General features: G+C 46.9%; 1 pseudogene across 1 annotated transcript; it reads left to right on the top strand.

The window, feature by feature from the left end:
• The first annotated feature begins 1208 nt into the window (after window positions 1-1208).
• LOC146756283 (uncharacterized) lies at window positions 1209-4805 on the top strand (annotated as a pseudogene). Its single transcript, XR_014937666.1, has 4 exons — window positions 1209-1289; window positions 1479-1605; window positions 2325-2435; window positions 2544-4805. The product of XR_014937666.1 is annotated as an uncharacterized LOC146756283 (transcript).
• Window positions 4806-14336: the final 9531 nt, after the last annotated feature.

Here is a 14336-nt window from a genome sequence, read left to right as displayed (position 1 = left end):
TGTCCCGGCAGCTGCAGATGCCTTGAGCGCACAGCTGCGGGCCCTGAGCACGTTCAGCATCTGCAGCAGCTCCGGCACTGGGCTCTGGAACAGACGATGAGAAGCTGGCAGCACAATTCTACTTCCGCTCCTGAGAGGACGTACAGACATCTGCCAGAGGATTTAATCCATTTGCCGCCAGGTGTTCCCCTCACTGATCTGTAGAGGCAGTGCTCTAGCAGGCTGCTCTGCTGGCAGCTGCCATCTGCGCTGAGGCTCGCTGTGTTTGTGTGCTGGGGGCTGCATTCACAGTGTTCTTCCATGAACCAGGTGCTTTTCTGCACCTCCTGCTGGATGGTTGGATGGCCATACCATATTCTAACAGTATTTTTGCAGCACTTTCCTGGGTAGCCGTCCCATTTAGACGTGCTTGCAGTCAGTCAAAAGATCCCCCAGTCAGCACAGCCTGTCCTTGTTGTATGTCCTCAACTTTCTTCTCCACTCAGACCTCCAATAAAACTCCCCTTCTGAGGTGACTGGATACACTTGGTTATTTACTGCATAGAGGGTAGGGTTACATGCACAGCTACAGGAGGCCATCCCATTGAGTCACGAGGCTCAGAGTACTTTCCCTTTCTTTCTCATGTCTTCAGACCACAGAGGTAAGGAGCTAGGATGTGGCTGGATCCTCTCCTAGTCCCAAACTTGCTCAAGGCTTTGTGTGGAAGGAATCAAACGGTCCCTCTAAGGCAGAGCCTTATAGAGCACATGAAAGCTCCAAAGTAACCACGGGTGCCTTAGAGAAGATCAGTATTGAGAAGGAGTCTTGATGTCAAGCTGCAAGGGATCTCTGTGCAGGTGTGAGCTGCAGAGACAGCCCTGCTTGAGGGCAGGTCCTGTAATGCAGCCTGCTGCTGTGCAGCAGAGCTGGAGGGGCACTTGTACTGCTCCCTGTTTTGGGATAAGATGGCTGCCTCCATGCCTTGCTTTGTCTTAAGTCCCCAGCTCAGTCTCAGCTGTTGAACTAAGTGTCTGCTACCAGTTGTTTCAGCCTCCCAGTATGAAACAGCTTTGTGGCAGTTTATCTCTTTGAGCTAGGCTGTTTCCTGTACTGCAGCACATTGTCTTCCTCTGTAAGCCCAGGCTGTGCCCTGCAGAAGGGCTGATCTGGGACTGGGACTGCTGCATTCCCTCACAGCTCCCCTGCCATTTCTCTTCTCCCTGCAGGCTCCAGTTCAACTTCTGCCTTCCAGCAGTGATCATCCCAGCCTGCAGGAGAGCAGCAAATGGCCGCAGCACATCCAGCTGAGGTAGGGGTTGGGGAAGCAGGCAGCAGAGGCCAAAGGGCCAGGGATGTGAATGCAAGGGAAGAGGGAGGTGCTCTCAGCCAGCGTGTGTGTGCAGGGGACAGGGAAGCAGCTGGGATGGGAGGTTCTGTCCTGTGTGAACTGTTTGCCTGGGCCTTGGCTGTTCCCAGCAAGGATCCTCTTTGCTTGCAGGAGCCCGTGAGCTTTGAGGAGGTGGCCGTGTATTTCAGCAGGGAGGAGTGGGCGCTGCTGGACCCTGCGCAGCGAGCGCTCTACCGGGACGTGATGCTGGAGACGTACCAGTGCGTGGCCTCGCTGGGTGAGAGCTTGTCTGCCTTTCCTCCTCGTTAGGGCACCTTTGACTGTGCAGAATGAGCCTCTGCAAGCCGGGCCTTGAATAATTGTCATGCAGCTACATATTGACTAACACAGCAGTGCCAGCAAGAAAGGAGATACTGAGAAGCATGAGTATCAGAAGGGATTAGTATGCACGGCACTGTGATCAAAGCCGCAGAGTCAGTGCTGGCAAGCAGGCATCAGCCAGGAGGGAGAAAACCAGCCCTTGTGTTGTGTGTTGCATGGTGCCACCAGCTCCAGCTCACAGATGACTCCCTGGTTACTGCTATAGAATTTAAGATTTTCCATGCAATTGCCGTCAACATTTTGATGCCTTGACCACTGGTAGATTGTAAGAAAATAAGTAATCTGTTTTAAAGTTAATTTGAAAGAAAAAATATCCCTTCACGATGTTCAGAGATGTCAAAGCATTCTTTGCTCCAAGGGAAGCTGTAGGCACGGTGTCATTCAGACCCAAATGTTGTTTTCTCCATGGGGAGGGACACAGTGGTGCTGATGACCTGTTGAACATATAAAAAAAATATCCCTTCATAATGTTCAGATGTCAAATCATTCTTTGCTCCAACATTCAGGCCCAAGGGGTGGTTTGTCCATGGGGAGGGAGACAGAGTGGAGCTGTTGAACAGGCAGTGCGCCAGCATGATGGAAATGCTCTCTTGTTCCCTGTTTCTCTCCCTGAAGCTCCATTTCCAGGCCCCAAGCCCGTGGTGATCTCCCTGCTTGAAAGTGGGGAAGACCCCTGGATCCCAGATGTGCGTAGCCCTGAGGCCATGCCAGGAGACCTCATTCCAGGTGAGATGGTGGAGGGAAGGGGAATGTTGGGGCTGTAAGAGCCTTCTCTGCCTGTGTTTTATTTTGGGCACCGTGTGCTATTGCTGCATTTTGTCTGTCATCCGACAGCTGGTGAGATCAAAAATGCAGAGGAGGTTCTGCAGAGAAGTTGTGTAGCAGATAGACAGTGGGGTCACATCTCTGTGGAAGAAATCAGAAGGGGTGTCCAGGAAGGCCTGCAGCATGGTCCGGGTGAGCACATCAAGAAGCCCCTGGGAACGCGTCTGGGAATGACATTGAGGAAGCCAGTGGACTTCACCATAGGTCCAAAGCAGCCTGAGGAAACCAGGAGCAAGGATGCGTGCCAGATGAAAAAGCAGAATCCGTGCACTGAGTGTGAGAAAAGCTTTAAAACAGATTCCAGCATCACTAACCGCCAGTGCATGCACTCAGCAAAGAGGCATTACGAGTTCTGTGATTCTGCAGAGAGCATGAAAAGGAGAGTCCAACCCACTGGCCATCAGTGCATGTACACAGGAGAGAGAGCCTTTGAGTGCTCTGATTGTGGAAAGAATTTCACGGACAGTGGGAGCCTCACTTCCCACCAGTGTATCCACAGAAGAGAGAGACTGTACAAGTGTGCTGAGTGTGGGAAGAACTTCAAAGATAGTTATGAACTCAAAAGGCACCAACGTGTCCACACAGGAGAGCGACCATATAAGTGCACTGAGTGTGGGAAGAGCTTCAAATATAATTCCCAAGTCGCCTACCACCATCGCATCCACAGAGGAGAGAAACCATTTAAGTGCACTGAATGTGGGAAGAGCTTCAAAAGGAGTTCCTACCTCACCGACCACCATCGCGTCCACACAGGAGAGAGACCATTCAAGTGCGCTGAGTGTGGGAAGAGCTTCAAAAGGAGTTCCTACCTCACCGACCACCATCGCGTCCACACAGGAGAGAGACCATATAAGTGCACTGAATGTGGGAAGAGCTTCAAAAGCAGCTATGAATTGAAATCGCACCAGCGCATCCACACAGGAGAGAGACCATTTAAGTGCACTGAATGTGGGAAGAGCTACAAAAGCAGCTATGAATTGAAATTGCACCAGCGCATCCACACAGGAGAGAGACCATTTAAGTGCACTGAATGTGGGAAGAGCTTCAAAAGCAGCTATGAATTGAAATCGCACCAGCGCATCCACACAGGGGAGAGACCATTTAAGTGCACTGAATGTGGGAAGAGCTTCAGAAGCAGCTATGAATTGAAATTGCACCAGCGCATCCACACAGGAGAGAGACCATTTAAGTGCACTGAATGTGGGAACAGCTTCAAAAGCAGCTATGAATTGAAATTGCACCAGCGCATCCACACAGGAGAGAGACCATTTAAGTGCACTGAATGTGGGAAGAGCTTCAAAAGGAGTTCCGACCTCACCAACCACCATCGCGTCCACACAGGAGAGAGACCATTTAAGTGCACTGAGTGTGGGAAGAGCTTCAAAAGGAGTTCCTACCTCACCATCCACCATCATGTCCACACAGGTGAGAGACCATTTAAGTGCACTGAGTGTGGGAAGAGCTTCGAAAACAGTTCCAAACTCACTCGCCACCGTCGCATCCACACAGGAGAGAGACTATTTAAGTGCACTGAATATGGAAGAGCTTTAAAAGCAGCTATGAATTGAAATGGCACCAGCGCATCCACACAGGAGAGAGACCATATAAATGCTCTGAGTGTGGGATGAGCTTCAAAAGCAGTTCTGTTTTGAATTGCCACCAGTGCATTCACACAGGAGTGAGACCATTTAAGTGCACTGAGTGTCGGAAGAGCTTCATAAACAGTTCCAAACTCACTCGCCACCATCACATCCACACAGGAGAGAGACCATTTAAGTGCACTGAGTGTGGGAAGGGCTTCAAAAGCAGGTATGATTTGAAGCTCCACCAGCGCATCCATACAGGAGAGAAACCCTATACGTGTCCTGTGTGTGGGAAGAGCTTCAAAAGGAGATACGAATTGAAGGTGCACCAGCGCATCCACACAGGAGTGAGACCATATAAGTGCTCTGAGTGTGGGAAGACCTTTGCCACGAGGCGTGCTTTGAAGTGCCATCAGTGCATCCACACGGAAGAGAGACCCTGAAAGTGTCCTGAGTGTGGGAAGAGCTTCGAAGGGAGTTCTGAATTGAAGCATCCATACAGGAGAGTGTCACGGTGTTATCTAGATCAAACTATGTCTGTGACAGGGGGTTAGCAGTCTTTTGGGCTCCCTGCCCCCCAAAAATGGGAAGGGAAAGGGGGTAGGGAGATGGGAGCTGGGCTCAAGGAAACAAACAGAGCAGCAGCAACAATCTAAGGAGGAAGACTTACCTTACTAACTATGATGTTGGGATGCAAGATTACACAATATAATACAGTCTAATTGAAACTGAGGTCCTCTGGGATGTGTAGTTCTTCTCTGTGCTCCACATGATGATATGATGAGAAATACCAATAGAAAAAATATTACCAAACCATGCCATTCCATCTCTTATTCTACATTGCTACATCATGCTTAAAATACATATAAATAAACAAAAATTAAAATGTATGACACACACAGGTCTATTTACATATATATACATAGAATTACTGACTGCACTGCCCAAACATCAAATTCCTTTGTGGTACATATTGAACATGCCCATCTTTCTGCATCACCCACCAAGTGCTCCCAGGTCCCTGGGCAAAAAATATTTCACCAAGTGGTTTGCCCTTTCCAGAGGCTGGAAGGACCCAAACAGCTTTTCCCAACATGTTCTTTACATGTACTACAGGGATCTTATCTCTCTCTACATTGTGCAGGGGGCTGGATTGGCTAGGACCCTCATGATTGACAGATCTTCTCATACTGACCAACCAAGTGACTTCTGCCCAATGCTTCTCCCAGTGCTTCAGTGTTCCACCATCTATTGCTTTCAACATAGCTTTCAACAACCCATTGTTCAATTTTACCAGAAGCTGGTCACTGTAGGGGATATGATAAACCCTCACTTTTTATAAGGAAACGTTTGAATTGTGTCTCATTTTCAGATTCATATCTTTCTTGGGTGCCATGTCACCATAGGACTTGCTTCTCAAGATTCAGTGCGGTGTTTCAGGTGGTAGTATGGGTACTGTGTATGTGTCAAGCCACCCAGTGTTTGCTTTCACCATGGTAAGCACATAATACTTGCCATTGTGACTTGCGTAATCCAACTCCATAACCACGAAGCAGTTATAAAGCAGGTATGTTTAATGAGTGATGCGCATGCACCCTGGTGCATGGGGGATAGCTCCACCTTACTTGCACACCGTTAGGACAAAATGTGCAACAGATATAGGCTGAACTAATACATAATCAATAGTTTGCAGGAATTTGGATACATATTAATTATATTCATGAGACCCCATTAGCATGCAGTCCCTCCCCCCTTGCGCATGTGTACTGAGTTGTGGGGGTGGTTGTGGGATGAAGGCTCATCATCTTCCTCGCTGTAAACTTTCGACCCTGCGGGAGGGGCACCCCCCAAACTCATTCCAGCTTGCTCTGTGGACATCTAATCACCACACTGTTCTGGGGCTCTTCCACCCTTCTCTTCATGGCCTTCATCTCCTTGTTTTCTCAAAATTAGTGTCTGCAATTCCCCCTCTCTGCCCCCCCTTAACATAAACTATCTATCTGTAACTACCCTTTGCCTTAGTGAGGCCCCCTTTCCCTTTCTGTAGCAAAGTGTTCCCTTTTCATCTACTATGCGGTCTTTTTTCACTATTCAATTGTGAGATGGTGGCAAGGTGATATAATCAACCTGCCACTCCTCCCTGTATTTAACCTTCTGCCATTGTCCTTGCCCACAGAGGAGTTTCACCTCTTGGCTTGTTTAATTACGGCACGTGTTTCACAGTCATGAGTAACCTGCGCAATAGTGTCCATAGTTAAGTCCACCCCTCGGTCTCCGGCCCACTTATATGTCACATCTGTTTCCTGATGGCCCGAGGTCTCATGAGCCCATCGAGCTAGAAATAACTCACCCTTATTCTGCCAGTCCAAGTCTATTTGAGCTACCTCAATTCTGGCAGTTCAATCTGCCTGATGGTTGTTCTGTTGTCCTTCAGTAGCCCGATTCTTGGGCACGTGTGCATCCACATGACGCACCTTTACAACCGTACCTTCGGGTTTCAGTGTCTTTCCACAGTCCAGCAGCCCAGATAGGTTTACCCCTCCATTGCCAGTTACTTTTTTCCCACTGCTGTAAGCACCCCCATAAGGCATTTGCCACCATCCATGAGTCAGTATAAAGATAAAGCATTGGCCACCTCTCCCATTCAGCAACATCTAAGGCCAGCTGGACAGCCTTTACCTCTGCAAACTGACTTGATTCTCCTTTACCTTCAGTAGCCTCTGCAACCTGTTGTGTGGGGCTCCATTTGCGATGCTTCCCTATGATGTGACATGATCCATCAGAGAACAGGGCATATTTCTTTTCATTTTCTGGAAGCTCGTTGTATGGTGGGGCCTCTTTAGCACGTGAATCCCCCCTGTGGCGCAAGTGGTAGAAGTGCCGCTCTGCTACACAGAGGCTCGAATCCCGGGGGGTTGGACTCGATGATCTCTAAGGTCCCTTCCAACCCGCACGAGACTATGATACTATGATACTATGACACCTCTTCTGCTGCTGATGTTCCAAACTTTTTACCTTCAGGCCAGTCCATGATCACCTCTAGGATCCCTGGAAGGCTGAGGTTCCCCATCTGAGCTCATTGTGTAATCAGCACAATCCACTTGCTCCAGGTGGCATCAGTAGCACGATGGAGGGAACCTCTCCTCTGTACATCCAGTTCAGCACTGACAGTCGAGGTGCCAGAAGGAGCTGTGTTTCAGTACCAACTACTTCGGAAGCAGCCTGAATCCCCTCATACGCAGCAAAGATCTCCTTCTCAGTTGGAGTGTAGCACTCTTCGGACTCCTTGTATGCTCAACTCCAAAATCCCAGGGGTTAGCCTGAGATCTTTGCTGAGGCTCTTTGCCACAAAGTTCGAGTGGGACCTTTCTCTCCAGCAGCAGTGTAGAGGATGTTCTTTACATCCTGTCCCATCCGTACTGGCCCCAAGGCCACATCACAGTGGACCTCTTGTTTAATCTGCTCAAAAGCCTTCTGCTGTTCAGGGCCCTATCCAAAACTAATCTTCTTCTGTGTTACCTGATAAAGGTGTAGGGCTGTAGTTTGGAACGTGCATCCTCCAAAAGCCTACTACACCCAGGAAAGACTGTGTCTCATTCTTGCTAGTTGATGTAGACATGGCAGTGAGTTTTTCGATCACATCAGCTGGGATGTGACTATGTCCATCCTGGTACTTTATACCTAGGAACTGAATTTCCTGGGCAGGCCTTTTGCTTTGCTTAATAGCTTGTAAAAGAATTTGGATTATTTGCTCTCCTTTTGTGAAAACGTCCTCTGCTGTATCGCCCCTCACAACAATGTCATTAATGTACTTCAGGTGTTCAGGAGCACCACCCTGTTCCAGTACAGTTTGGACCAACCTATGGCAAATGGTTGGGCTGTGTATCCACCCCTGGGGCAAACGGTTCCAAGTATACTGAATGCCCCTCCAGGTGAAGGCAAACTGTGGCCTACTGACGTATCTGCAAATTAACCTGACTTATCCCAGGACCTTGACTTTCCGGGGGAGAGACACAAACATGGATGCCATGATGTCTTCTCTCATTTTTTCGCTGCGTCACACCTTATATACCATCCTAAATCCTGTGCAGACGCGTACACCCTCTACGCAAAACCCGATGCACGCGAGAGAGCCTCTACACACACCTAACTAACCCCCCCACCCACTAACTCTTAATCTGCAGGCCTTACTCAGCTATTCTAGAACACTCCATCTACTCAGAACTACTGTATGCACTCATAAATCCTTGCAAAGACAGCTTAGTTCCCCAACAGCCGACATTCTGCAGCCAAAGGAATGGAGAAGAAGGCATTAGCAATGTCAATGGTGGCAATGGTGAGTGAGTTTTGCTGATCACTCCCTGATTCTCCAGCTGGCGAGTCAAATCATGAATGGGGAGCATGGAATCCCTGTTGGTGTGATACTGCTGTCTGTGCACTGTCTTTGTAGCAATCGGTACCTGCTGCTCTTTTACTCGTAGCAGCCCCACAACAGACGGGTCCTCTGACAGGCCAGGCAAAACAGACAGCTGCTTAATGTTGTCCATATCTACAGCAGCTATACCAAAGGCCCATCAATACCCCTTCGGATCCTTCTGAGGTAATCAATACCAAGTACACACGGAGCCACTGGGCCAGTCACAATAGGATGTTTTTGCCAGTCTTTACCAGTGAGGCTTATTTTGGCCTCCAACACAGTCAATTCTTGAGAGCCCCCAGTCACTCCAGAAATATGGATTGATTTTGTCCATTTGTGATTCAAGGGCATTAGAGTGCACTTTGCACTGGAATCCAGCAGTGGTTCTGTGGTTCTGTTGTGCCAGACCATTTAATCCACACAGTCCAATAAACTCTTATTATCCCTCTCCCCGCCAAGACTGAGGGCAGGGCCCCTCTATTGGTTACCTGTGATGAATGGAGCAACTCCACTGGTGGTTGGTCTGTTTTGTAGTTCTCTCACCCGTGCTCGCAGTAGAGGAGTAGGCTGGTCGTGCCACTTCCTCATGTCTTCTCTGTGGTCCCGTAGGTAGCACCACATGGAAACACGCTGTGCAATCTTACTGTTGTTCCTTGCTCGAGCTGGAAAGCACGTGCGTCTAATAGCTGAAACTTTTGATGATACAGGTGAGGAGTAGGATTGGAATATTTTGATCAGGTCCTTCACTAGACCTGGTGACCCGTATGGAGACTGACCTTCATCAGTCGTTTCTGATACTACTACTCGACCATCACAATTAGTCGATGGAAATAGTTTCTTGTGCATTTCATCTATCAGTCTTCTACTCGTGAGATGGCAGAAACTGTGGTGTGTACTGGGGGGAGCTGCTCTTCATAGTTTTGAAGTGTCATAATCAGTTCAAAAACTCGGGGTCTTCTCTCTTGTTCCTCAGATCTTCCAAATGTTGTTGCCAATGTGTGTGTGCATATCTTTCTGGTGCTGTACTTGTGAGTTTCTGCCACATGCTAGGCTTGGTCCTCACTCTCTCAGGATCACGGTCTTGTGGATCAGGGTCATACAACATTTCCACCACGGTCATTTCCCTCAGGTACTGGATACCTTTTTCGATGGTATCCCACTTAATAGTCTGAGGCTTCAAAGCATTCTTGAAGGGTTACATTTCCCTCACGGCTGTTAACAGTCCAGAGGGTGCCAGCTCCATCCAAACATCTGCTAATCTCTCTGTCCATAGCTGGGTCTCTGACAATGCTTCCTAGTTGGTGAGATTCATTACCAGCTAGAGACAGGCTGTTGGCCCCGTTGTCCCAGCAGCAAATCAATCAGGCAAGAGACCTTCATTTTGATGCCATGTAAACTCCTTTCTTGAGCCTTGGAATTCATCCATCTTCAGAGATTGATGAATGGTAATAGAGATTTCCTCCTCATCACTCTCTTCTTCATGCCTCTTAGTTTTTTTTTTTTGTTTTGTTTTGTTTTTTTGCATTTCTCAGTGCCAATCCAGACCCCCTACCTGGATCTTCTGCTGCCTCCTCCTCTGCTTCTCCTTCTTCTCATCCTAGACACAAGGACACCTGTTTCCATTTCTTCCTTCCACAGGGGCAACTGATATTGTTACTGGTGCCTCCTGTGACTGATCAGAGTTGACTTGGGGATTTATTTTTTTTTTGAGGCTTGAACCTCAGATAGGAAACACTCTCTCTCTTGGGTAGTATTATACAGAGTACAGTAAGCATAAACCAAACCCCAAGTATGGTTTACCTCCTTAGATCTCTGACTCAAATACTCAATTTCTCAGGGTCCCTCAGGTGTTCAAGAGTGAAATCCCATGACACTGCGGGTCCCCACGCTTCTAAGATTTTTCTTAAACCTTTCCATATTCCCTGCCAGTCAGCATTTTCTTCCGCATAGAACGAATGGAGAGGAGTACATTCATATATATTGATACTGATAACATGAACATGAGTATGAACACAAGGATGAACACTAACTCGGTTTTCAAAAACTGTGCGGCAAACTGATAAGGCAGCCTGGAAACCAGATTGAACATCGTGGTGTTTGTAAAATTAGCTGCTGTGAAATTAGCAATTGTGAAATTAGTCATTGTAAAATTAACTATTTCATCTGGGATGCAAGTGTCAAAATTCAGATCATACCACATTGCATAGAAGTACCAGGCAGGTGTCTCCATCAATGCCCTTACTTGGTTTTATAATGCATATATTCTATAACAAGAAATCCAAAAATTAAGAAGGGGCCAATAAGTTCCAAAGAACATGATGGCTTTGAATCCCCTATGCACTGCTCCAAAAATAAAGAGCAGACTCATAGCTGGCAGTAGCTGGCAGGCGCTGTAAAAGTCAGAGCTAGCTAGCTGTGCTCTGGGAGAGAAAGAAATCCCTTTGTTTTCTTTACAAAAGCAAGACAGCAATGCTCAGAGTTTACATCTACTCCTGAATGTTGACAGTTTGCCTGGACTTTCAAGGTCACACTCTCAGTGAGCAGCTACAAAAAGATATCACTCCCCTAACAAAGCTCTCTGAGAGCAAAGAGAGATTTGTTCTAAAAGCTAAAAAGCAGCAGCTTATGCCCGCCATCTCCACCAAAATCTGTCACAGGTTACCTAGATTTACCTTTGTGAATGACAGGGGGCAGCTGGCCCGTAGGGCCCCCAGCCCAAAAAAGAGAGCTCCAGCCTGGGAGGAGATTATACATATGTCCTCCTCCCATGACTTATCTTTGGCCGCGAAGTCCTCTGGAATATGTAGTTTTCTTCTGAGAGATGAGTATTCGGAACATTGTTATTCCATGGAACTGGAGTATGAAGCTTCTAATGATCCACACTGCACATAATGTTATGATGTGGAATATTGACAGCAACATTATAAAACCATGACACAATGTTTTGCCCAGATTGTGTTAAAGCCAGAGTTACAGTTTTTAATCAGTCAATATCGTCGCACTCTTAGCTCCAGTTTTATTCAATTTCTTGCCAGAGTAACCTGGCAGGTACAAGAATTTCTGTATTCCTACTTGTTTTCTTAGCTTATATTTAATTAGTCCAAAAAAGGAAACCTTTTCTTGTTGGGCAATAGCTTCTGAGAAGCATCAATATCCACCAGAAAATGAACCTCTATATCCTGCTTTCCTAGATGCAATTTCCCACTGCAGTTTGCACACTGTTTTCCTTCCAGTGGGGAAGAGCCCACCCTGGGCTCTTTAAGACCCCACCCCCTCACCTCTCCCTGAGGGGATATCTGGGTCCTACTGCCTTATTCTAACACCGCAACTGTAACAGCTGTTCTTATTCCCAATTCCCTTACTATCTGTACGTCAATCAGTTTTGTTTTGGTTAGTTTTCATATCATTCACCGCTCTTCAGTCCTGACATTCCTTTTATACCTTGCCAGTCCTTCTTTCTTCTGCCTGTGTCTGTCCCAAACTTTCTTATTTTCCAAACTCTCATCATTACATAAGCTACTAACATCCTATTTTAACATCCTATTTCATTTTCGCCTCCTTCTCTCCAGAGGTGTCCAGTGATAACACTAGGATTTCAGGTTTCCTAGATCTCTGCACATGATGGCTATTCTCACTTCCATTGCCCCGTCCTCTCCACCTCCCCCTTCGCTGTTTACAGCAGCAGACTCTTTCCCTGGCTCTCTCTCACTTTAAAAGTTCCTGCTGGGGGAGGGAACAATGAAGGGGGATTACTCTCACAGAATCACAGAATTGTAGGGGTTGGAAGGGACCTCTAGAGATCATTGAGTCCAAACCCCCTGTCAAAGCAAGTTCCCTACACCATGTTGCACAGGTAGGCGCCCAGTTGGGTCTTGAATATCTACAGAATCTCTCATACCAGCGCAGATAAACTCACTTTCTCCTTAACCCATTTTCCTTTGAACACTATTCCACTACTTGTAGCCTCAGTTACAGTTCCACATACCCTCAATTATACTTTTGTATAGGTATATCACAACTTATATATATATATATACACATTGTTTTAGTTTATACAGTTATACGGTTAATTATTTTAACTTCTCCTCTTTGGATCCTTTATTACTCAGGTCTTGTTTGTCCAGCACCGAAAATCAGTAGTTCTATTTCAGATGGCTGGACAGAAATGAGCTGCAGTCTTTTTACGTATGACTTTAACCTAATTTTTAATAACTACAAATTGCTTCACTTAGATGCTGAGAGCTTGAAACGAAACACTCGTATCTTGTACTAAATGCAGAAACAACAATTGATTCCCACAAAATGTATGGCAGTCAGTTGGTGTCTGTGGCAATTTGGAATGTATTGCACTGGGTACGTAGGGTCACCCCCAATACATTAGACCTTATCTTTTTACAGCGGGGAGGTTGGGGAGGGGGCTGTGTGCTGCACTTTGAGAGGAGTGCTGTGTATAAGCTGACCATACTGGGGTTGTAAGAGAAATAGTCATCAAAATACGAGAGGGACTAGAAAAATGGAGAAAGGAGAGAGATGCAACAAAGCTGGTATGAATCAATGTTTGACTGTTCTCCCTGGCTGACTACCTTGCTGTCCACTTTAGCGGGACCTCTTATTTTATTAATCCTGAGACTAACTCTTGGACCATTTCTGTTCAATATACTTATTGCTATTGTTAAGGGTCAGTTAGAAACAGCCTATTTAATGTTAGTAAGAAAAGAATAGGAACGTATCAGTAGCAAGGAAGAGGATGAATCTACCCTCCAAAGGGCTAAAGAAGCAGTAAAACAATATAATGAACAAAATCAGGATTAAATAGGAAAAGGGAGATTGTGATAGGTAAGGGTTAAGTTTGTTAGTCAAATGAAACTCAGTGGTGCTTTCTCAGGAGTCCTGGAATGTAAACAGTGCTGTAAAATGTAAATCATGTTGTAAAGCAGAGAAAATAAGAAGCAGCAGGCACTGCAAACTACACATTGCCAGGGCACATAAGCTGCTAGAAAATAACCAAAGAATAACGGAAAAGACTGATGATTTTCACCCCCACAACACTCTACGACCCCAGCAATAACCTGCCCAAGCCACAAGAATGACTGGAATGTATACAAGATATAAGAACTGTATAAATGCAGAACCGATCCATTGTTCAAATTGCCACCCTAGCAGAGTACAGACTCCCCTCAGCACCCAGCTCTGTTTTGCTCACTTTACCACCTTCCTTAATTGAATAAAGCTATCACTTTATGTAAATCACTAGACTTTGCCTGGTTTTGACACGAGAATCTATAACCGCCAACCACACGGACCACAAAACCACACAGAACCCCATGGTATTGCTGCACAGAAGACTTATTAGGACCCTTAGACAAGGATGGGAGGAAAGTCGTCTTCTTACAGCTTCTGGGTAAAGCTCCTACCCGCAGCTCGGTTCCATTGCAAGAGTTCTGTTCAACACACAATGTCCTCTGGTGCTGTACCTGAGATTACATCTTGCTGGGACATACTCGTGGGGGTTAGGAGTAACAGGAACGCCAGGACAGCAAGGGAGGGATGTCTGACCACAAGGGTGTGCGAATGTCCCCACCGAAGGAAGCAAAGAGAGCCGGCAGAAAGCGATGCTTCATTAGCGTAACAAAACACAGCCCCCATTCCTCCCTCCCTCCTCCCCTGCACCCCTTCCCATCGCCCTCCCCCGAGGGCAGATGTGCCATGAGAACGAGCTCTGGGCGTGATCGCTGTGGGAATTCCTGCCTTCCTGAGCCCGTGCGGAAGAGGCGAGAGCCTGTCTGGAAGCCATCCGGGCAG

The sequence above is a fragment of the Coturnix japonica genome, chromosome 28, assembly GCF_054131305.1.
Source record: "Coturnix japonica strain WE chromosome 28, WE-NBRP24, whole genome shotgun sequence".
Classification (NCBI taxonomy): domain Eukaryota; kingdom Metazoa; phylum Chordata; class Aves; order Galliformes; family Phasianidae; genus Coturnix; species Coturnix japonica.
This window is presented reverse-complemented; position numbering and strand designations above follow the sequence as displayed.